The following is a 24,607-nucleotide window of genomic DNA, read 5'->3' on the forward strand; positions in this document are numbered from 1 at the left end:
AGCAATTTATGAGATGAAAATGAGTAGAAAATTAAGGAAAAAGATTGCACTCAATGGCTATTTGGATCCCGGAGAAAGGCCACTGATTACAAGAAAAATTGAATTACATCCAGATTGAAGAGTGGTGTTTAACGTCTAGGCAAAGACGTTAATGAAATGCGCTTATTGGGAGGCAATCTAATTTCTTTTAGTTGTTTGTTCAGCTTTATTTGATAGTTTCAATATGTTTTCTTAGAGTTTTTTCAGATTTCTGGTTTAATTTTTCGTTTTTGACGATTAGTAGGTGTCCCCCTGGCATGACGCGCCGGTGTCAAGAGGGCGCGTGATAAAGTGCAATTTTCAAGTGATTCATCAGAAGGGTTTCCACCCTCATGACGTGCCCGCATCAAGTCACTTGAAGAGCTCTTCTTCGATCCTGGAGCGGACTGACTTACAGGACGCGCTCGCTTCAACTGGGCACGTGATAACTTGAATTGAACGGACATTCATCAGAAGAGTTCTTGCCTTTATAACGTACCCACGTCATGTTTGAGGGAAAGTTATGTAAAAAAAAAAAAAACCCCCCAAACCTATTTTCTTTTTCTCCTTCTTTCTTTCTTTCTTTCTTTTTCTTTCTCTCTCTTTTCTTTCTTTCTTCTTCCCTTATTTCCCTTTCCTTTCCTTCGTCGGTCGAAACCCTACCTCCGCCGTCACTCCTGGAAGTCGCACTCAACTCCCGGTCACCAGCCACTACAGTCGAGCGCCGCTATTGTCCTCCATGCTTGCTCGTCGCCATGACACTGTACGCCGGAGCTCTCCTTCCCTCTGTGATCCATCACTGCCGCGCACTGCCGTAGCAACATTTTCGCTCCACCGTTCCCACCTATTCCATAGCCGTCCGAAACCCTCCACCACGTATTCGGGGATGTTTCGTTGTCCTGTTTACTTTCTTTGCTTTATGATCTCTATTGAGGATAATGTCGGATTTAGGTGTGGGGGTGATCTGTAATACAGCTAGTTTTTTTAATTTTAGATATTTTTCTTTATTTCTTGTTATTTGTTATGTTTTTCTTTTATTTTCTTTTTACTTTTTACTTCTGTGAATATCAAGGATTAATGATGGTTGTTTGGCTCCAATTCTACTATTATCACGTTTTAATAATAAAAGTGTATCAAGTTAATTTGGTTGAATCCAAAAATATTTCTTTGGTGAATATTGACGATTGCGTGACTCCTATAATTTTTGATTAATTTTTTTAGGCATAGGGAATAACTGTTGGCATTTTCATGTGAATTGGTCCGATTATTAACTTTAATTCTCCATGTTTGAAGAAATGAGGCTAGCTACTGCTATTATTTTTTGTATTATTTTGAGTTATTTTGTTGCCTGGTTGAGAATTAAAGTTGGATGTACTCCGCTAGCCGTTACTGCTGAGTAATCGGGGATCTTCACCGAAAGTGTCGATACTCGCGTCAAAAAGTGATAATTTCTATGAGTACGTGGTCTCATAACGATAGGAGTTGAGTAATCGGGTTCCTTCATCTGGCAAATATTGGAGTTCGCGTAAAAACACTCTAATGGCTAGAGACTAAATCTATTATTACTATTAAAAAATAGAGAAAAATAGAAAAGCGTGATAAAAAGGTAAAAGTTGTGTCAATATGTGATTAAAGTTAGCTTGCCTATTTGTGGATTTAATGTTGAGATTTTGGTTAATAGTTGAATTATTTGCTGATAAATGTGGAGCGACCATTCTTTTTTCTTAGATTAGTTTGCCTTAAATTGGAGTTGTTCACGGTTTAGAAGCTACCCGGGGTGATGTTTCTTGGATCTTGACCATTAATGCTTGATAGATGTTGTTTTTTGGTATCTTGGCAATAAGGTAGATGGAGCAATCGCCATAATCAGAAATTGGTGTCTGTTTGCTATTCCCATGCTTAAGGATAAGTATGGTTTAGGTGTGGGGGAAATTGATAGATTGCAATTTTGTTAGTTATTTTATAATTAATTTCTCTTATTACCTTACCACATGTGTATTAATTGTTAGATTCTACTCGTTATTTTTCTAGTACTTTTCTAGTACTTTTCTAGTGTATGCCTCATTCTTCTCATACAGGTGAATTGATTTTTGATCCTGAGGCAGAGAAGATCGCGCGGAGAACACGAAAAGAGATCCGACAGCTTAGAGAGGAGCAATCTAGTGCTGCATCTCAGAGACTTGATCCGGAAGTTGAAGCAACAAATTCGCTTGGCGATACTTCAAGTGATCCGGATCGAGAAAAAGTTACTATGGCTAATGCACGAACACCAAGGGGGTTGGCTGCTCCTGATCTAAATCAACAGCGCTTATGCATTACTTTTCCAAGTTTGAATGATAACGCCCTATTTGAGGTAAAATCTAGTCTAATAATCTCATACCAATTTTTGATGGTTTACCAGGTGATAAGTCTTATAAGCACTTGCAATAATTCGATTTCGTTTGCAATAGTATGAAGCCCCCGAAAATTACAAAAGAACAGATAAAAATAAGGACATTTCCCTTCTCTTTGAAGGACTCCGCGAAAGACTGGCTGTACTACCTACCACCAGGTAGTATCACCACTTGGGACTACCTGATGAAGAAATTCTTAGACGACTATTTTCCTGCGTCTCGAGCTACAAGTCTAAGGAAGGAGATATGCGGTATGAAATAACATTCAGGTGAGTCGCTTCATGATTACTGGGAGTGATTCAAGAAGTTATGCATCAAGTGCCCTCAATACCAAATAAGTGAGCAATTGCTCATCCAATATTTTTACGAGGGGCTACTTTTCAGATTCAGGAGTATAATTGATGCTGCAAGTGGAGGGGCGTTGGTGAACAAAATTTCTCGAGAAGCGTGAGAGTTAATTGAAGGAATGACTGAGAATTCGCAGCAGTTTGGTACAAGGGAAGATATCCAGATACGCAGAGTGAATGAAATAGAAACATCCTCTATCCAACAGCAATTGATGGAGTTAACATTTTTTGTTAGGCAATTGGCTGTAGGAAATGCACAGCAGGCCAAGGTGTGTGAAATTTGCACTATCACAGGTCATTCTACAGAAATGTGCCCGATGATTCAAAAAGAGAGTGTGGAGCAAGTCAACATAGCTGATCACGCGCTCGCGCCAAGAAAGCCATATGACCCATACTCAAACACATACAATCCGGGTTGAAGAGATTACTCGTACTCGACAATTGCCATCTCAACCTGAACTGAACCTGAAGAATGTAAGTGTAATGACCTTAAGGAGCGGAAAGAAAATTTAGGGACCCGAACTCGTGATTTCGAAGGATAAAAATGAAGATCGAATTGAAAAAGAGTTTGGGGAGGAAGGAATGAGAAATGCAAATCCAAAGGTAATTCCTGATTCTATAATTAAAGTTAGAACTAACTCACCACCTTTTTCAAGCAGGTTAGAGAAACCAAAGAAGCAAGATAAGGAAAAGGAGATTCTAGAGGTGTTTCGAAAGATGGCAATCAATATCCCTTTGTTGGACGTAATCAAACAAGTGCCAAAATGCGCTAAATTCTTGAAAATTTTTGCGTCAACAAGAAGAAGTTGAGGGGGAATAAGCATATTGTAGTAGGTGAGAACGTTTCAGCGATTTTACAAAAAAAAACTACCACCTAAATGCGGAGATCCAGATATGTTTACTATCCCCTGTAAGATTGGACATTTTAAGATTAAAAATGTCATGCTAGATTTAGGGATTTCTATTAATGTGATGTCTAAATCAATCTATGATTCCCCAAATTTAGGACCTTTAAAAGTAACAGGGATAATAATTCAATTGGCTGATCGTACATTTGCTTATCTGAATGGAGTAGTTGAGGTTGTTTTAGTGCAAGTAAATGGATTAAATTTTCCTGCTGATTTTTATGTTCTTTACATGGATGATAAAAGTGCCCCAAATCCATCACCCATTATATTAGGAAGGTCATTCTTGAGTACTGTCCAAACTAAAATTGATGTTAGTAAGGGTACTCTCACAATAGAATTTGATAGAGAAATAGTCCACTTTAATATTTTTGATACAATGAAACATCCTATTAACTCTCATTCTGTGTTTGCTATTCATGCCACTAATCTCTCTGTGTAAAAATTTTCTGAGTTTACTTGTAGGGGTAAATTCAAAATTACTATGAACAAATATCATGTGATGAAAGCAATTTATGAGGTGAAAATGAGTAGAAAATTAAGGAAAAAGGTTGCACTCAATGGCTATTTTGATCTCGCAGAAAGGCCACCGATTACAAGAAAAATTGAATTACATCCAGATTAAAGGGTGGTGTTTAACATCTAATCAAAAACGTTAAAGAAAGATGCTTATTGGGAGGCAACCTAATTTTTTTTAATTATTTTTCAGTTTTATTTGATAGTTTCAATATGTTTTCTAAGAGTTTTTTCAGATTTCTGGTTTAATTTTTCATTTTTGATGATTAGTAGGTATCCCCCTGACATGACGTGCCCGTGTCAAGAGGGCACGTGGTAAAGTGCAATTTTCAGGTGATTCATCAGAAGGATTTCCACCCTCATTACGCGTCCACGTCAAGTTATCTGGAGAGCTCTTCTTCTATCCTGGAGCGGACTGACTGACACGACGCGCCCACATCAACCGGGCACGTGATAACTTGAATTCAACGGATATTCATCAGAAGGGTTCTTGCCTTCATGACGTGCCCACGTCATGTTTGAGGGAAAAGAATGTAAAAAAAAAAAAATCCCAGAAACCTATTTTCTTTTTCTCCTTCTTTCTTTCTCTTTTCTTCCTTTCTTCTTTCCTTATTTCCCATTCCTTTCCTTCGTCGGCTGAAACCCCACCTCCGCCGCCGCTCCCCCAAGTCGCGCTCAACTCCTGATCGCCAACCACTACAGCCGAGCGCCACTGCTGTCCTCCATGCTCGCTTGTCGCCACGATGCTGTATGCCAGAGCTCTCCTTCCCTCTGCGATCCATCACTACCGCGCACTGCCGTAGCACCATTTTCACTACACCCTTCCGACCTATTCCATAGCCGCCCAAAACCCTCCATCACGTATTCAGGAAAGTTTCGTTGTCCTGTTTGCTTTCTTTGCTTTATAATCTCCATTGAGAACAATGTCGGATTTAGGTGTGGGGATAGCTGTGGTACAACTAGTATTTTTAATTTTTTAGATGTTTTTCCTTTATTTCTTGTTATTTGCTCTGTTTTTCTTTTATTTTCTTTTTACTTTTTACTTCTGTGGATAACAAGGATTGATGATGGTTGTTTGCCTTCAATTCTACTGTTGTCACGTTTTAATAATAAAAATGTATCAAATTAATTTGGTTGAATCTAAAAATATCTCTTTGGTGAATATCGATGATTGCGCGACTCCTACAATTTTTGGATAACTTTTCTAGGCATAGAGAATAACTGTTGAAATTTTCGTATGAATTGGTTCAATTATTAAATTTAGTTCTCCATGTTTGAAGAAATGAGGCTAGCTACTGCTATTATTTTTTATATTATTTCGAGTTATTTTGTTGCTTGGTTGAGAATTAAAGTTGGCTGTACTCCGTTAGCAGTTACTGCTGAGTAACCGGGGATTTTTCACCGAAAATGTCGATTCTCGAGTCAAAAAGTGATAATTTCTATGAGTACGTGGTCTCATAGCGATAGGAATTGAGTAACCGAACTCTTTCATCTGGTAAATGTTGGAGTTTGCATAAAAAGGCTCTAATGGCTAGAGACTAAATCTATTATTACTATTAAAAAAAGAGAAAAATAGAAAAGCGTGATAAAAAGGTGAAAATTGTGTCAATATGTTATTAAACTCAGCTTGCCTATTTGTGAATTTAATGTTGAGATTTTGGTTAATAGTTGGACCATTTGCTGATAAATGTTGAGCGATCATTCCTTTTTCTTAGATTAGTTTGCCTTAAATTGAAGGAGTCCGCGGTTTAGAAACTAATCGGGGTGATGTTTCTTGTATCTTGACCATTGATGCTTGATAGGTATTTTTTTGGTAACTTGGCAATAAGGTAGATAGAGCAATCGCCATAGTCAGAAATTGGTGTCTGTTTGCTGTTCTCATTCTTAAGGACAAGCATGGTTTAGATGTGGGGATAATTGATAGGTCGCAATTTTGTTAGTTATTTTATAATTAATTTCCCTTATTACCTTATCACATGTGGATTAATTATCAGATTCAACTCATTTTTGGCATTTGTGCTTATCGCAGGGAGTTGGAGAAAAATGTGGTAAATAGGTGAAAATTTCGCACTACAAATGCTATTTGGCGTGATCGCGTCAACTCAGGTCTTAACATGTTCGGAAGGTGTGGGAAAGATATGTGACACCAATTACCAATTGAAAGTGCAACATGGGAGCCACGATTATTCCCTTCGTTGGTTATTTGATTTGAATTAACATGAGTAGTTTTAGCATAGAAAGGAAACTTACTAACTTATCTTTGTATGTCAGCTCAATAGGAAAGAAAAGTCAGAGTTTGACTAGGACTCCTATTCTAGTGCTTTTGGAGTAGGGCCGGCCGCAAGGTAGAAAAAAGAGGAACAGACTTAGCTTATGGGAGTTGTTCATTGTTTTTAGATTATTCCCGTGAGACTCTGGCCAGAGGCTACAGAGAAGACATTAGCCATTCCTTTTGACTTAGTACTTTTCCTCTCATTCTCAGTTATTCGGATTTCTTCATTATATAGAGAAGAATGTTTTCGACAATTACTTCTGAATTTTCGCGTGGATTTTTCTCATCAAAGATGAACTAAATCCGTTTTTCTAGTCAAGAAACAACGGAGGTTTTGGTTCGTCTAAAAATTATGAGATCAAATTAATTTTATTTATTCCTCTTATTTACTAGTATTTGCATATTCTCTACTTGCAGTGCTTATGGTTGTTTAATTAATTGATTATTTGGATCCGGACAATGAATAGATTCAATATCTTACTGTCGGTTGGAGCATGAAATTTTTAATTATTTAATTGCTCTGAAATAGTGACAACTGGCATGATTGGGTTTGTGTCAGAGGAATATGCGGGCTAATCTAAAATAACACTGGTAGTGCGTTGTTTGGTTAGAATAGAGCTCCTCTAATACGTAAGGCAATTGAAAAATTAAATCTTACGGGTGTACCTAAAATTATTTTCTCAATTAGAGTAGTGATTAACGGGCATACCTTAATCACCGACACAGTAAGGAGGTTGACTTTCATCGCTTGTTTGGCAGTTATAACCTATTTATTAGTAAATAATTGAAATTATCTTTGCATCAATGATCAATTAGGTGAACCATTGCTGAACTTATTTCTTGGCTAGATCTTTGGTTATTATTAATCTGATTTTAGTAAATTATTATTTAATTTTTAGTTGGCTATTTATTTTTATTTGGACTGTTTTAATTGTCATCTTTTATACGAAATCACCCCCTGTTACTTTGAATTTCAAAAGAGACAAATATCCTCAATCGCTGTTGATTCGACCCTACTTATCACTATCTATATAAATTATATTTTGTTTGAGCAGACATTTATTTTTGAGCAGGCACAGGCTCGACAACCTGTCAATTTTTGACGCCGTTACCAGGGACTGGCGTTAGTTAATTTGTTTCTTTTTAAGTTCATTCTTGTTTTAATTTTTTGGTACTTTTCTAGTGTATGTCTCATTTTTCTCATACAGGTGAATTGATTTTTGACCCTGAGGTAGAGAAGACCGTGCGGAGAACACGGAAAGAGACCAGACAGCTCAGAGAGGAGCAATCTAGTGCTGCATCTCAGAGACTTGATCCGAAAGTTGAAGCAACAAATTCGTTTGGTGATATTTTGAGTGATCCGGATCGAAAAGAAGTTACAATGGCTAATGCACGAACACCAAGGGAGTTGGCTGCTCCTGATCTAAATCAGCAACGCTTATGCATTACTTTTTCAAGTTTGAATAATAACACCCCATTTGAGTTAAAATCTGGTCTAATCATCTTTTACCATCTAAATATGATCATTTGCAACAGCATGAAACCCCCGAAAATTACAGAAGAATAGATAAAAATGAGGGTATTCCCCTTTTCTCTGAAGGACTCCACGAAAGACTGGCTGTACTACCTACCACCAGGTAGTATCACCACTTGGGACCATCTGAAGAAAAAATTTTTAGACAAATATTTTCCTGCGTCTCGAGCTATAAGTCTAAGGAAAGAGATATGCGGTATCAAATAGCATCCAAGAGAGTCGCTTTATGATTATTGGAAGCGATTCAAAAAGTTATGCATCAAGTGCTCTCAACACCAAATAAGTGAGCAATTGCTTATCTAATATTTTTACGAGAGGCTACTTTTCAGAGACAGGAGTATAATTGATACTGCAAATGGAGAAGTGTTGGTGAACAAGGCTCCTCGAGAAGCGTGGGAGTTAATTGAAGGAATGGCCGAGAATTCGCAGCAGTTTGGTACAAGAGAGGATGTCCCGACATGCAGAGTGAATGAAGTAGAAACATCCTCTATCCAACAGCAATTGACGGAGTTAACATCTTTTGTTAGGCAATTGGCTATAGGAAATGAACCGTAGCCAAGGTGTGTGAAATTTACACTGTCACAGGTCATTCTACAGAAATGTGCCCGATGATTCAAGAAGAGAGTGCGGAGCAAGTTAACATGGCTGATCACGCGCCCGAGCCAAGAAAGCCATATGACCAGTACTCGAACACGTACAATCTGGGTTGGAGAGATCACCCTAATCACAGGTACGGAGGAAATAGGCAATCCAATTTTGCACTGAACAAACAGCAAAGGTATCATTAGCACTACCAACCGCGGCCAGCACCACCACAACCTCCAAGCTCAGGCCCGTCTTTGGAAAAAATGATGAAGCAACTAATTGCTAGCCAACAAAAGATGGAATCTAACTTGCAAAGTCAAATGGGTCAGATATAAGCAATGCAAAGTTAAATAGATCAGATACAAGCAATGCAAGGTCAGATGAGTTAGATGGCAATATTAATCAATCGTTTGGAATCTCAAGTTCATGAAAAATTGCCATCTCAACCTGAACTGAACCTGGAGAATGTAAGTGTAATGACCTTAAGGAGCGGGAAGAAAATTCAGGGACCCGAACTTGTGATTCTGAAGGATAAAAATAAAGATCGAATTGAAAAAGAGCTTGAGGTGGAAGGAATGAGAAATGCAAATTCAAAGGTAATTTCTGATTCTATAATTAAAGTTGGAACTAACTCACCACCTTTTCGAAGCAAGTTAGAGAAACCAAAGAAGCAAGATAAGGAAAAGGAGATTCTAGAGGTGTTTCGAAAGATGGCAATCAATATTCCTTTGTTGGACTCAATCAAGTAAGTACCAAAACGCGCTAAATTCTTGACAAATTTTCGTGTCAACAAGAAGAAGTTGAGGGGGGATAAGCATATTGTGGTAGGTGAGAACATTTTAACGATTTTATAAAGGAAACTACCACCTAAATGCGGAGATCCAGATATGTTTACTATCCCCTATAAGATTGGATATTTTAAGATTAAAAATATCATGCTAGATTTAGGGGTTTCTATTAATTTGATGCCTAAATCAATCTATAATTTTCTAAATTTAGGACCTTTAAAAGTAATAGGGATAATAATTCAATTGGCTGATCCTACATTTGCTTATCCGGATGGAGTAGTTGGGGATGTTTTAGTGCAAGTAGATGGATTAATTTTTCTGCTAATTTTTATGTTCTTTACATGGATAATAGAAGTGCCCCAAATTCATCGCCCATTATATTAGGAAGGCCATTCTTGAGTGCTGCCCAAACTAAGATTGATGTTAATAAGGGTACTCTCACAATGAAATTTAATGGAGAAATAGTCCACTTAATATTTTTGATACAATAAAACATTCTGTTAACTGTCATTCTGTGTTTGCTATTCATTCTACAAATCTCTATGTGCAAGAATTTTCTGAATTTGCTTGTAGGGGTAAATTCAAAGTTGTTACGGACAAATATCATGGGATGAAAGCAATTTATGATGTGAAAATGAGTAGAAAATTAAGAAAAAAGGTTGCACTCAATGGCTATTTGGATCCCGGAGAAAGGCCACCGAATATAAGAAAAATTGAATTATATCTAGATTGAAGAGTAGTGTTTAACGTCTAGCCAAAGACGTTAAAGAAAGGCGCTTATTAGGAGGCAGCCTAATTTCTTTTAGTTGTTTGTTCAAATTTATTTGATAGTTTCAATATGTTTTCTCAGTGTTTTTTTAGATTTCTGATTTAATTTTTCGTTCTTGATGATTAGTAGGTGTCCGCTTGATATGACGTGCCCGTGTCAAGAGGGCGCGTGGTAAAGTGCAATTTCTAGGTGATTCATCAGAAAGATTTCCACCCTCATGACGCACTCGCGTCAAGTCACCTGGAGAGCTCTTCTTCGATCCTGGAGCTGATTGACCGACATGACGCGCCCGCATCAACCGGGCACGTGATAACTTGAATTCAACGGATATTCATCAGAAGGGTTCTTGCCTTCATGATGTGCCCACGTCATGTTTGAGGGAAATGTATGTAAAAGAAAACCCGAAACCTATTTTCTTTTTCTTCTTCTTTCTTTCTTGCTTCCTTTCTTTTTCTTTCCTTCTTTTTTCTTTCTTTCTTCTTCCCCTATTTCCCTTTCCTTTCCTTCATCGGCAGAAACCCCACCTCCGCCGCCGCTCCCGCAAGTCGCGCTCAACTCCCGGTCGCCAGCCACTACAGCCGAGCACCGCTGCTGTCCTCCATGCTCACTTGTTGCCATGACGCTGTACGCCAGAGCTCTCCTTCCCTCTACAATCCATCACTGTCGCGCACTGCCGGAACACCATTTTTGCTGCACCGTTCCTACCTATTCCATAGCCGCCCGAAACCTCTACCACGTATTCAGGAAAGTTTCGTTGTCCTGTTTGCTTTCTTTACTTTGTTATCTCCATTGAGGACAATGTCGGATTTAGGTGTGGGGGGAGCTGTGGTACAACTAGTATTTTTAATTTTTTAGATATTTTTCCTTTATTGCTTGCTATTTGTTCTGTTTTTCTTTTATTTTCTTTTTACTTTTTACTTTTGTGAATACCAAGGATTGATGATGGTTGTTTGGCTCCAATTCTACTATTGTCACGTTGTAATATTAAAAGTGTATCAAGTTAATTTGATTGAATTCAAAAATATCTCTTTGGTGAATATCGATGATTGCGTGACTCCTATAATTTTTGGTTAACGTTTCTAGGCATAGGGAATAACTATTGACATTTTCATGTGAATTGGTCTGATTATTAACTTTAGTTCTCCATGTTTGAAGAAATGAGGCTAGCTGCTGCTATTATTTTTTGTATTATTTCGAGTTATTTTGTTGCCTGGTTGAGAATTAAAGTTGGTTGTACTCCGTTAGCGATTACTGCTGAATAACCGGGGATCTTCACCGAAAGTGTCGATCCTCACATCAAAAAGTGATAATTTCTATGAGTACGTGGTCTCATAGCGATAGGAGTTGAGTAACCGGGCTCTTTCATCTGGCAAATGTTAAAATTCACGTAAAAAGGCTCTAATGGCTAGAGACTAAATCTATTATTACTATTGAAAATAAAGAGAAAAATAGAAAAGCGTGATAAAAAGGTGAAAGTTGTGTCAATATGTGATTAAAGTCAGCTTGCTTATTTGTGAATTTAATGTTAAAATTTTGGTTAATAGTTGGACCATTTGCTGATAAATGTTGAGCGACTATTCCTTTTTTTTAAATTAGTTTGCCTTAAATTGAAGAAGTCCACGGTTTAGAAGCTAACTGGGGTGATGTTTCTTGGATCTTGACCATTGATGCTTGATAGGTGTTTTTTTTTGGTATCTTGGCAATAAGCTAGATGGAGCAATCGCCACAGTCAGAAATTGGTGTCTGTTTGTTGTTCTTATGCTTAAGGACAAGTATGATTTAGGTATGGGGGAATTGATATGTCACAATTTTGTTAGTTATTTTATAATTAATTTCTCTCATTACCTTACCACATGTGGATTAATTGTTAGATTCTACTCTTTTTTGGCATTTGTGCTTATCGCAAGGAGTTGGAGAAAAATATGATAAATAGGTGAAAATTTCGTACTGCAAATGCTGTTTGGCGTGGTCGCGTCAACTCAGGTCTTAACATGTCCGGAAGGTGTGGGAAAGACGTGTGACACCAACTGTCAATTAAAAGTGCAACATGGGAGCCACGATTATTCCCTTCGTTGGTTATTTGATTTGAATTAAAATGAGTAGTTTTAGCATAGAAAGGAAACTTAGTAATTTAGTAGGTTTCCTTATCTTTGTATGGCGGCTCAACAGGAAAGAAAAGTCAGATTTTGACTAGGACTCCAATTCTAGTACTTTTGGAGTAGGGCCGGCCGCAAGGTAGAAAAAAGAGGAATAGACTTAGCTTATGGGAGTTGTTCATTGTTTTTAGATTATTCCCGTGAGACTCTGGCCAGAGACTACAGAGAAGAATTAGCCATTCCTTTTGACTTAGTACTTTTTCTCTCATTCTTAATTATTCGGATTTCTTCATTATATAGAGAAGAATGTCTTCGACAATTACTTCTGAATTTTCGCGTGGGTTTTTCTAATCAAAGATAAACAAAATCTCTTTTTCTAGTCAAGAAACAACGGAGGCTTTGGTTCATCTAAAAATTGTGAGATCGAATTAATTTTATTTATTCCTCTTATTTACTGGTATTTGCATATTCGCTGCTTGAAGTGCTTATGATTGTTTAATTAATTGATTATCTTGGATCCGGACAATGAATTGATTCAATAACTTACTGTCAATTGGAGCATTAAATCTGTAATTGTTTAATTACTCTGAAATAGTGACAACTGGCATGATTGGGTTTGTGTCAGGGGAATACGCGGACTAATCTAAAATAACCCTGGTAGTGCATTATTTGGTTAGAATAGGGCTCCTGCAATATGTAAGGCAATTGGAAAATTAAATCTTACGAGCGTACCTAAAATTATTTCTCAATTAGAGTAATGATTAACGGGTGTATCTTAATCACCGACACAGTAAGGAGGGGTTGACTGTCATCTCTTGTTTGGCAGTTATTGATAAGTGACTAATTTACGTAATAATTGTATGATATTTTATATTATTTTTAGTCACTTTAGTTATATTATTGGTAGAATATGAATCATTTTGGCTATAATTGGTGAAAAATGCTTTTAAGTGATTAAATGAGGTTTTTATCATTTTTTACTTGGATTTTGTGTATTTTGACAGTTTTGACACATTTTCGTATTTCGGCTATAACTTGAGCTACAATGATCGGATTAAGATGATTCTTGAACCAATTTGAAGATAAGAGATAGATCTACAACTTTGGTGAATACATCTAAATCCAGTTTGAAGGTTTTCCAGGTCAAAATGCCGAATTACAATAGCAAATTTCTACTGGTCGAAACTGGAACAGGGCAATGAGCAGGTAAGGGTATTTCGGTCATTTCTCCGCCTACACAGATTCAAATGAGATGATTCTTGATGCATTGGAAAGCTAACTCAAAGGGCTACAAGTTTTATGTTTTGGTCAAGAGCTAAATCAGCTTTTATCATCAAGAAAAGTTCAGTGGAAGTTGATGCAAAATCGGAGCAGAGCTGGAAATTGAACCAGAAGTGACCAAATGGTCACTGTAGCAATCCGGCCGGAATTTGGCCGGATTTGTGGCCGGATTCCTGGCCGGATTGTGGTCAGAAAAGGCTGCTCTGTACGCGTAAAACTCAATTTCACCCCCACCAACTCACATTGGATGCTAGACATGTGAGAGACATTACCAGCTGTAAGGAGAAAGTGTAAAGCTTCATTCCTTGACCATTTTCATCATAAAATAGCCAAATTCATTGTAAGAGAGACGAGAGACATACGGGAGAAGCTTGGAGTGCAGAGATGTAGCTCTTGCATTTTCTGAGTAGTAGCAGTAGGTTAGTATAGAGTAGAGTGTTATCCATTGTTGTTTATTAGCTAGATGAAGAAGAAGATGGAGGATGAAGAAGGCAAGGAGATGAACTCATGTGACAAGGGTTACATTCCTTCCAAACTCTTTATCTTTTGTACTTGATTCCAAGTTTGGTTAATATACAAGTTTTGGATTTTGTGTTCAATATGTGTCTCTAAAGTTTATGCCTTGGGTTTGGTTGAACTTTCTATAATTGTTAGTGTTTATTATTTGGTTATTTGACTGCTATGATTTGAGCAAGTTATTTAGCACTTTAGCTCTTGAAATCATGATTAATCTGGTACCATTAATTGTGATTATCTAAGGTGTTGTTTCTGCAATGAAAATTGAGATTTAACACTAGTTCAAGAAGTGCTAAACATAGGGAGTACACTCACGAAAGTAGAGGTGCACTTATGTGGTTTTTAGTGATTCATTTCATGTAATTTCATTGAAGAAATGAACTTGTAGCTAATTTCATAACCATGAGAATAGGTATGGATTAGTTATAAGTATAATTGATTCACTACGAAAGTAGGATTCAAATGCATAAGGAAATTACACCATAACTAGCCTAGATGTAGTACTCAATGATCCAAATATAGCACTTGCATGAGTAGTTAGGGATACCACAACCCAAGGAGCTTTCATTTGTTATTTTGTATAATTTCAGTAGGTTAAATTTATTATGATTCATTGATAGTCTAAATAATAGAGAAGCTTTAGTAATACCGGTAATTGTTCACTCTTTCCTGTGGGATCGACCCGATATATACCCTAAACTACTAGTTGATCTGTATACTTGCAGTGAACGGGTGTAATTCGGTATTTTTTAACTTGCACGTATGTAAAATACCCGTCAAGTTTTTGGCGCCGTTGCCGGGGAAGATTTGGCAATATCGGTGTGAAGAGTAACTTTATTAGTTTAGACATATTATTAGTTATACTGTGAATGTTATTTTCTGTGTTTTATATGTGTATGTGTTTTATCACCTATTCTTCTTACTAATTTTGCTCTTAAGTTGTTTAAAAGCAATTTTAGGTAATGAGGAGGATAGGTCAATTTGGAGGACAATGCTTGAGAAGTGGAAGAATGGCAATGGATGGTTATCAAGTCCAAAGCTCCTTCAACAGAGGTAACCAAGAATTTACTGAATGTATGTCTTTTGAAGATGGTTTAAGGTGCTTAAAGGCAAAATTTGATGTAATTAAGTTACAAGTTCAAATGGACACCATGATGCATGAAATTGAGCAGAGGAGGAATGTTAATGTTTTTAATTCTTATCATGTGATTTGTGACTTGTGTGGAGGTTATCATGCTACTAATACATGTATGCAAGCACAAAATGTGGATTATTATGATAAATTAGAGCATTACAATCCTTGTTTTGATCAATATAGTGCTAATTGGAGCAATTCTCCTGCTTATGGTTGGAATAATCAATGTACTTATAGTGATAATTCATATTTTTATGATCACCAACCTGAATGTGTCCAATATGAATCAAAACCATCTTGGGAGTTAGCAATAGAAAGAGTAGCTAATGATTTTAAACCATCTTGGGAGTTAGCTTTAGAAAAATTAGCTAATCTGACTTCTGACCGTTTTGATAGGATTGAGGAAAGAATAGATGAATTAACTTCTCACTTTGGCAGAATAAATGAGCAATTGAATGCATTGTGTGAGGTTATTTCTTCTAATAAATTGCAAAATGATCCTAGCATGAATGGTAGGAATGTTGTATGTGAAAATGGATTGCATTTTGATGAAAATGATGAATCTCAATTGTGTTTCAATGAGCAAATGTCTATTTCACATGATAATATCTTTGGAACTAACTTTGAACCTCAAGAGGTGAGTTTTAATGACTCATTTTTCACCCCTCTTGAGGAGTGCAGTGAAAGTATAGGTTCTAAAGGTATTCCTGCCCAAGATACTCTTATGACATTTCCTTTGGTAAGTTCTCAAGTGGTATATATTCAAGGTAATATCTATGAAACACTTGGGATAGGTAAGTCACTTTCATTTCTCACATCATTAGATCACGTGGCTTTGGCTATAAAGTCACCATTTAATGATCCACCACGACCAAAAATGGTGGATTATTCGTTAACTAAGCCTCCTTGAAAAATGAGGTGAAATAGTCAAGCTATTGACTTTAAAGAAGCGCTTATTGGGAGGCAACCCAATGTTTGTTTAAGTTTATGTTATTTTGGGGTGATTTTATGTTTAAAGTATATGTTTGAGTTATTTTGTTATTTTTCATTTGTAGGTATTGGAAATGGAAGCAAAAGTGACCAAATGAGGTGAAAAAAGCGAAATTTGATCAAGGAACTCAACCCCTCAATTTGAGTAATTGTTGTTTTTGATTTGTTAGAAGGGGTTAAAATGCATATTTTGATCATTTTACATGTGCATGCATTGAGAATTTTAGCAAACAAATGATCTATGATGCATTTCGTGTGAATGGGGTACAAATGGTAATTTTTCAAAATTGGCTTTCTGCAAAAATTTCGCAGAAGAAAACGCACTTGGGCTGAAAACGCGCCTTATAATCGCGTTTTCGATAATCGCGTTTTCAATTCTGCGCCTATACTGAAGAAAACGCGCCTTCAAAACGCGACAGGAAGTCGCGTTTTCTACCAAGTCGCGTTTTCCAGCCTGTTCAGAAACCAAAAACGCGCCTTCAAATACGCGACTCCAAGTCGCGTTTTATAACACAGTCGCGTTTTCGATCCTGCAAATATGTGAAGAAACGCGACTTCACAAAACGCGGCTTGGTGGCGCGTTTTGATGAGTCGCGTTTTCGGAAAAAAAAAATGCAGATTCCTTGATTCTCTTTTTTTTCTTTTCCTCATATATATTTTCTTGTACCTTGAGTTGCTTATTGTGTATTTTTTTTAGGTACATCACGAAAACAAAGGATTGAAGTTACGGATCATCATTTTGTTTATTAAACCTTTGTTTTCACTTTTGTTTCTCATTTTTCATTTTTAGGATTACATCACTAATGGTTATCCAATGAAACTCATGAAGCGTTGGAGATACACGGACAATGGATTTTTGAAGCTTCATATTCAATCGCAACAATAGGGGAGTATTACTTTTCTTTATCTTGATTTTCCTTTTTACACATTGAGGACAATGGGTATGTTAAGTGTGGGGGGAGAATTGAGATTATATACATTGTATGTGATTGAATTATAGTTGCAAATATTGGACTTGTGTTAAAATTCAAAATTTTTCTAAAATCTTGTCCAAAATTGCAAACTTGCCCAAAAAGTTTCATATTTTTTCGATTTTATCCAAGGGGTAACAAGTTCCATACCATTAGTAGTTCAAAGTCCTTCTACATTTGAGATAAATATATGTGGTTTAAGCACTTCTTTTCTCATTTAACTTGGAAATGACTATTATGTGATTATAATTTTTGCATTTGTAGGAAAGTATATCTTTTAAAGTGGAGAAAATTATGCCTATATATTTTTTTTTGCATATTTGATGAAATTTCTTCTCTTTATTGGATTTTATAAGTTAAGTGATAAATATGGTCAATAATTGCAATACTCTTCTCATGATTATGCTTTCGAGGGAATGTTATTATCTTTACTTTAAAAAAAAATGAATGAAAAAAAAAATGAAGAAACAAAAGAAAAAGACAAAAATAGAATAAGATTTGTTCTACTCCAATGATTCTTGTACTTAGTAACCGGGTGTCTTCATCTAAAAATGTCGACTTTCGCGTAAAACGGTACTTGAATTAAGAGTATGCAAAGCAACTTGAGTATGTGAAGTGTTGAGTAACCGGTGATCTTCATCTAAAAATGTCGATCCTCGCGTAAAAAGATACCTTCACAACTTAAGTAATATTTAGCGATATTATATAAATAAATCCCTCTTTAAAGTTAAATAAGAAGATGATCATGGGTTTAGAAAGCATATTATTGGCCATATGAGTTACTTGCGTATGAAATTGGTTAAGGATGAGAAATTGACTTGAATTTGTTATAATGGTGGTATAATTGGCTCTCCTTTACTCGATATTATGAGTACTTGAACTTAATTGAATAATTGCATAATGGTTATTTACTTTGTTTTGAGGAAATGAAGTTGAAATGCTACATATGTTTATTTTCAAATTTTGGATCATTGTTGGTTTGTATTTCTTATTGCTTGAGGACAAGCAATGGTTCAAGTGTGGGGGAGTTTGATAAGTGACTAATTTACGTAATAATTGTATGATATTTTATATTATTTTTAGTCACTTTAGTTATATTATTGGTAGAATATGAATCATTTTGGCTATAATTGGTGAAAAATGCTTTTAAGTGATTAAATGAGGTTTTTATCACTTTTTACTTGGATTTTGTGTATTTTGACAGTTTTGACACATTTTCGTATTTCGGCTATAACTTGAGCTACAATGATCGGATTAAGATGATTCTTGAACCAATTTGAAGATAAGAGATAGATCTACAACTTTGGTGAATACATCTAAATCCAGTTTGAAGGTTTTCCAGGTCAAAATGCCGAATTACAATAGCAAATTTCTACTGGTCGAAACTGGAACAGGGCAATGAGCAGGTAAGGGTATTTCGGTCATTTCTCCGCCTACACAGATTCAAATGAGATGATTCTTGATGCATTGGAAAGCTAACTCAAAGGGCTACAAGTTTTATGTTTTGGTCAAGAGCTAAATCAGCTTTTAGCATCAAGAAAAGTTCAGTGGAAGTTGATGCAAAATCGGAGCAGAGCTGGAAATTGAACCAGAAGTGACCAAATGGTCACTGTAGCAATCCGGCCGGAATTTGGCCGGATTTGTGGCCGGATTCCTGGCCGGATTGTGGTCAGAAAAGGCTGCTCTGTACGCGTAAAACTCAATTTCACCCCCACCAACTCACATTGGATGCTAGACATGTGAGAGACATTACCAGCTGTAAGGAGAAAGTGTAAAGCTTCATTCCTTGACCATTTTCATCATAAAATAGCCAAATTCATTGTAAGAGAGACGAGAGACATACGGGAGAAGCTTGGAGTGCAGAGATGTAGCTCTTGCATTTTCTGAGTAGTAGCAGTAGGTTAGTATAGAGTAGAGTGTTATCCATTGTTGTTTATTAGCTAGATGAAGAAGAAGATGGAGGATGAAGAAGGCAAGGAGATGAACTCATGTGACAAGGGTTACATTCCTTCCAAACTCTTTATCTTTTGTACTTGATTCCAAGTTTGGTTAATATACAAGTTTTGGATTTTGTGTTCAATATGTGTCTCTAAAGTTTATGCCTTGGGTTTGGTTGAACTTTCTATAATTGTTAGTGTTTATTATTTGGTTATTTGACTGCTATGATTTGAGCAAGTTATTTAGCACTTTAGCTCTTGAAATCATGATTAATCTGGTACCATTAATTGTGATTATCTAAGGTGTTGTTTCTGCAATGAAAATTGAGATTTAACACTAGTTCAAGAAGTGCTAAACATAGGGAGTACACTCACGAAAGTAGAGGTGCACTTATGTGGTTTTTAGTGATTCATTTCATGTAATTTCATTGAAGAAATGAACTTGTAGCTAATTTCATAACCATGAGAATAGGTATGGATTAGTTATAAGTATAATTGATTCACTACGAAAGTAGGATTCAAATGCATAAGGAAATTACACCATAACTAGCCTAGATGTAGTAATTAATGATCCAAATATAGCACTTGCATGAGTAGTTAGGGATACCACAACCTAAGGAGCTTTCATTTGTTATTTTATATAATTTCAGTAGGTTAAATTTGTTATAATTCATTGATAGTCTAAATAATAGAGAAGCTTTAGTAATACCGGTAATTGTTCACTCTTCCCTGTGGGATCGACCCGATATATACCCTAAACTACTAGTTGATCTGTATACTTGCAGTGAACGGGTGTAATTCGGTATTTTTTAGCTTGCACGTATGTAAAATACCCGTCAGTTATAACCTATTTATTAGTAAATAATTGGAATTACATTTGCATCGATGATCAATTAGGTGAACCATTGTTGAAGTTATTTTCTTGGCTAGATCTTTGGTTATTATTAATCTGATTTTAGTAAATTGTTATTTAATTTTTAGTTAGTTATTTGTTTTTATTTGGACTGTTTTAATTGTCATCTTTTATACGAAATCACCCCCTTGTTATTTTGAATTTCTAAAGAGATAAACATCTCCAATCCCTATGGATTCGACCCTACTTATCACTATCTACAGAAATTATATTTTGTTTGAACAGGCATTTGATCAATAGTAAGCTCGACATGCTAATCGCTCTATCATTTGATCAATAAAAGGGAGAGGGAAATGGTCATTTTTCATGACGGCATTTAATTTCCGATAGTCAATAAACTGCCGCCATCCGGTAGATTTTCGAACTGGCACGAGTTCATCCTCTTGATTTGATTCCACCGTCACTCTACCTTTTTCGGGACCACCTGTGCTGGACTCACCCATGGATTATCTAATATTGCGAATATGATCCCCCACCTCTAGCAGCTTTAGAATCTCTTTCTTTACGACCTCCATCACGAGGGGATTTAGCCTCCGTTGGGCCTGCCGCACGGGTTTAGTTCCCTCCTCAAGTAGAATCCTATGCGTACACACCGCGGGGATAATTTCTTTGATGTTGGCAATGGTCCATCCTTTCGTTTGCTTATGTTCCCTAAGAAGTTGAATTAGCTTGTCTTCCTGAACTTTTGATAAACCCGCGAAGATGATCATTGGGAGTGTCTCCTACGCACCCAAGTATGCATACTTCAAGTGTTTCGGCAGGAATTTTAATTACAAGACAGTTGCCTGCATCACAGATGGAAGTAACCTTTGATGAGATTCGAGTGTGAAAATGGGCGCGAGGTTATACCTTGGTTTCGTGGTTGGCAACAATTGCAATCTTCTAATCACACATTTTAGCTCTTCACTCAATTCTACCTTAAAGGTTGTCTCTAATTCGAAGCGCTTAGTCAAGACGACTTCTAGCTCATCCCTGCCACCAATTTCAAAAATCTCCTGTACCGCAGGGTCAATAGCATTTACAAGGAAGACAGCTGAAATTTGAATCTGAAGGATATTTCATGGTCTCAAAAATATTAAAAAGAACAATCTCGCCATCAAATTTCATAGACAGGGTACCCTTATTAACATCAATTTTGGTCCGGACTGTGTTAAAAAGGATCTATCTAATAGTAAAGGTGATGGGTCGTGGGAGTGATCATCATCCATGTCAAGCATATAAAAATCAGGTATGAATACCAATTCATTAATTTTGATCAAAATATCTTCAATCAACCCATCAGGGTATGCATTGGTTCGGTCAGCCAGTTGGATTATTATCCCAATTTCTTTTAAAGTGTCTAAGTTCAAAGAAGCATATATAGATTTTGGCATGACATTAATCAAAACTCCTAAGTCTAACATGGTCTTTCCAATCAAGGTATTACCTATTCTACAGGAAATAGTAAACATACCTAGATCCCCACATTTCGGTGGGAGATTTCTTTGTAAGATTGCTGACACGTTCTCCCCCACTATGACTCGTTCATCTCTTTTCAACCGCCTTCGATTGACACACAGTCCCTCAAAAATTTTGCCTATCTGGGTACTTGTTTAATCGCATCCAGCAAGGGAATGTTAATTTTCACCTTGCGAAAGATCTCCAAGATCTCTTTCTCCTTGTCCTACTTCTTTAGTTTCTCCAACCTACTAGGAAAGGGAGGTGGGTTAGTCTTAACTGTAATGGTTGGGTCCGGGAGTACCTCTAGATCTTTGTTGTCCCTGCCCTCCTCTTCAAGTTCTTTCTCAATTCGTTCCTCATTCTTGTCCTTAGGAATCACGGGTTCGGGTCCTTGGATTTCCTTTCCACTCCTTAAGGTCATTGCGCTTACATTCTTCAGATTCAATTCAGGTTGAGATGACAACTTCCCTTGAACTTGGGACTCCAAATGGTTGATCGTTATGGCCATTTGATTCATCTGACTCTGCATTGCTTGCATCTGTCCCAATTGATTACTCATACTTTGTAGGTCAAAATCCGTCTTTTGTTGATTAACAATTAATTGTTTCATCATCTCTTCTATAGACGGACTTGAGTTTGAAGGGGTGGTGGCGGGCGAGGTTAATACTGTTGTTGGTACCCTTGCTGTCTATTTGGTGCAAAATTTGACTGTCTATTTCCTCCATAGTTGAAGTTAGGGTGATCTCTCCAACCCGGATTGTACGTATTCGAGTATGAGTCATATTGCTTTTTTGGCCCAAGCGTGTGACCAGCCATGTTCACTTGCTCCGCACTTTCTTCTTGAATCATTAGGTACATCTCTGCAGAATGACCCATAGCAGTGCAAATCCCACACACCTTGGCTTGTGATGCATTTCCTACAGCCAATTGCCTAACAAAAGATGTTAACTCAGTCAATTGCTGCTGTATAGAAGATGTCTCTACCTCATTTACTTTGCGTGTCGGGACATCCTCTTTCGTACCAAACTGGTGCTAATTCTCGGCCATTCCTTCAATTAGCTCCTACGCTTCTCGAGGAGTCTTGTTCACCAATGCCCCTCCACTTGCAGCATCAATTATACTCCTGTCTCTGAAAAGGAGCCCCTCGTAAAAATATTGGATGAGCAATCGCTCACTTATTTGATGTTGAGGGCACTTGATGTATAACTTCTTGAACTGCTCCTAATAATCATAAAGCGACTCTCCTAGATGCGGCTTGATACCGCATATTTTCTTCCTTAGACTTACAGCTAGAGACGCAGAAAAATATTTGTCTAAGAACTTTTTCTTTAGTTGGTCCCAACTGGTAATACTACTGGTGGTTGGTAGTACAACTAGTCCTTCGCGAAGTCCTTCAGAGAGAAGGGGAAGGCCCTCATCTTTATCTGTTCTTCCGTAATTCTCGGGAGTTTCATGCTGTTACAAATGACATCAAACTCTTGCAAGTGCTTATAAGGCTGCTCACCTGGTAAACCATGGAAAGATGACAAGAGATGAATTTAACCAGATTTTAACTCAAAGAGAGTGTTATCATTCAAACTTGGGAAAGTAATGCATAATGACTGCTGATTTAAATCAGGAGCAACCAACTCCCTTAGTATTCGTGTATTAGTCATAGTGCCTTCTTCTTGCTCCGAGTCACTCGAAGTATTACCAAGCGAATCTGTTGGTTCAACTTTTGGCTCAATCTCTGAGATGCAGTACTAGATTGCTCCTCTCTGAGCTGTCTGGTCTTTTTTCGTGTTCTCCACCAGTCTTCTCTACTTCGGGGTCAAAGATTAGTTCGCCTGTATGAGAAGAACGAGGCATACACTAGAAAAATATCAGAAAATCAAAATAAGAATGAACTTAAAAAGAAGCAAATAACTAACGCCAGTCCCCAACAATGATGCCAAAAATTGACAGGTGTCGAACCTGTGCAATAATAAATGCCTGCTCAAACAAGGTATAATTTCTGCAGATAGTGATAAGTAAGGTCATATCCTCAGGGATTGGAGATATTTATCTCTTTGAAGTTCCAATTGGTAATGGGGGGTTTTTATCGGAATAAAACTAAAAGCAATTGAGCAATCCAACCAAAAACAAACAATTAACTAATACGACTGTAGACATGAATTAAAGCAACAATAGACAAATTCTAGCCAAGGATACAACTTCTCAGACACAGTCCACTCATCCGATCAGTGATGCAAGGGAGGTTCACTTAATTTATTAATATGTTAGTTATAGTTGCTGACGAGCTCTGACGACCAGCTTTTCCTTAGTTTATGGGTAACCAAGGTACGACCATTAATTACCCCCAACCAGGAAACACTTCTAGGTACGACCGTAGGAATTAATTTCCTAATTGCATTAAAAATTAGAAAAACCTAACTCTAATCAATAATACGCTATGAGGGTTATTTAGATCAGATCGCACATTCTCTTAGTGTGTATAAACGCTAGTTGCCACTGATATTAATCGATTAAACAATTACGGATTTAATTGATTAATTTAGCAGGAGATTAATAAGTCACCTTGAATATCTGACCCTTGACATCCAATTAACAAAATAATCCCATAGAATTTCAAATAGAAAACGTGCAAATACTAACAAATTAAGAAATGCATGAAAACTAACTCGATCTCGCAGATATTCGGGACTGCATCGTCGCATTGATCCTTAACTAGATGAAAAACTTAGCCACGCCTCATGAGAAAGTGTCCATGCAATTCAATTGATTTCAAAAACATCTCTTTTTTTCTAATAATCAATAATAATAACAAAGCTGTGTTCCAATAGTCCTCATAGAAGAGACAGAAAAAAGAAAAAAACAAAGGAGCAAGGAAACGGCCAAAGCCAAAAGAACGAAGCCGTCCCCACCAAAGAAAGTTTTCTTGTTTTTATCTAAACCTGTCCTCACTGTTTCCAAATCCCCCCAGGGATCAATTACAAAAGAGTCCTGTTTCTTCTTGGTTTCCTCCTACCAACGCACCACAAGGCCACCAGAATAGGAAACTTTGTCCTCCAATTGGAGTCGGCTTGTAACTCCTGCATATTTGCACATCTCATCCTTCACTTTTCAGGATTTTGTACTCCACCCCTGCAGTTATGTCCAAATGCCAATTATAAGTAGAATCTGACAATTAATAACATATTTGGCACCAATAATGAGGGAAAT

At 36.9% G+C, this 24,607-nt stretch overlaps 1 non-coding gene across 1 annotated transcript; it reads left to right on the plus strand.

Moving 5' to 3' along the window:
- The first annotated feature begins 22,583 nt into the window (after window positions 1–22,583).
- On the plus strand, window positions 22,584–22,690 carry LOC113776575. Its single transcript, XR_003469062.1, has one exon. It is a non-coding gene; the product is annotated as a small nucleolar RNA R71 (small nucleolar RNA).
- Window positions 22,691–24,607: the final 1,917 nt, after the last annotated feature.

Source organism: Coffea eugenioides, chromosome 6, assembly GCF_003713205.1.
Source record: "Coffea eugenioides isolate CCC68of chromosome 6, Ceug_1.0, whole genome shotgun sequence".
Classification (NCBI taxonomy): domain Eukaryota; kingdom Viridiplantae; phylum Streptophyta; class Magnoliopsida; order Gentianales; family Rubiaceae; genus Coffea; species Coffea eugenioides.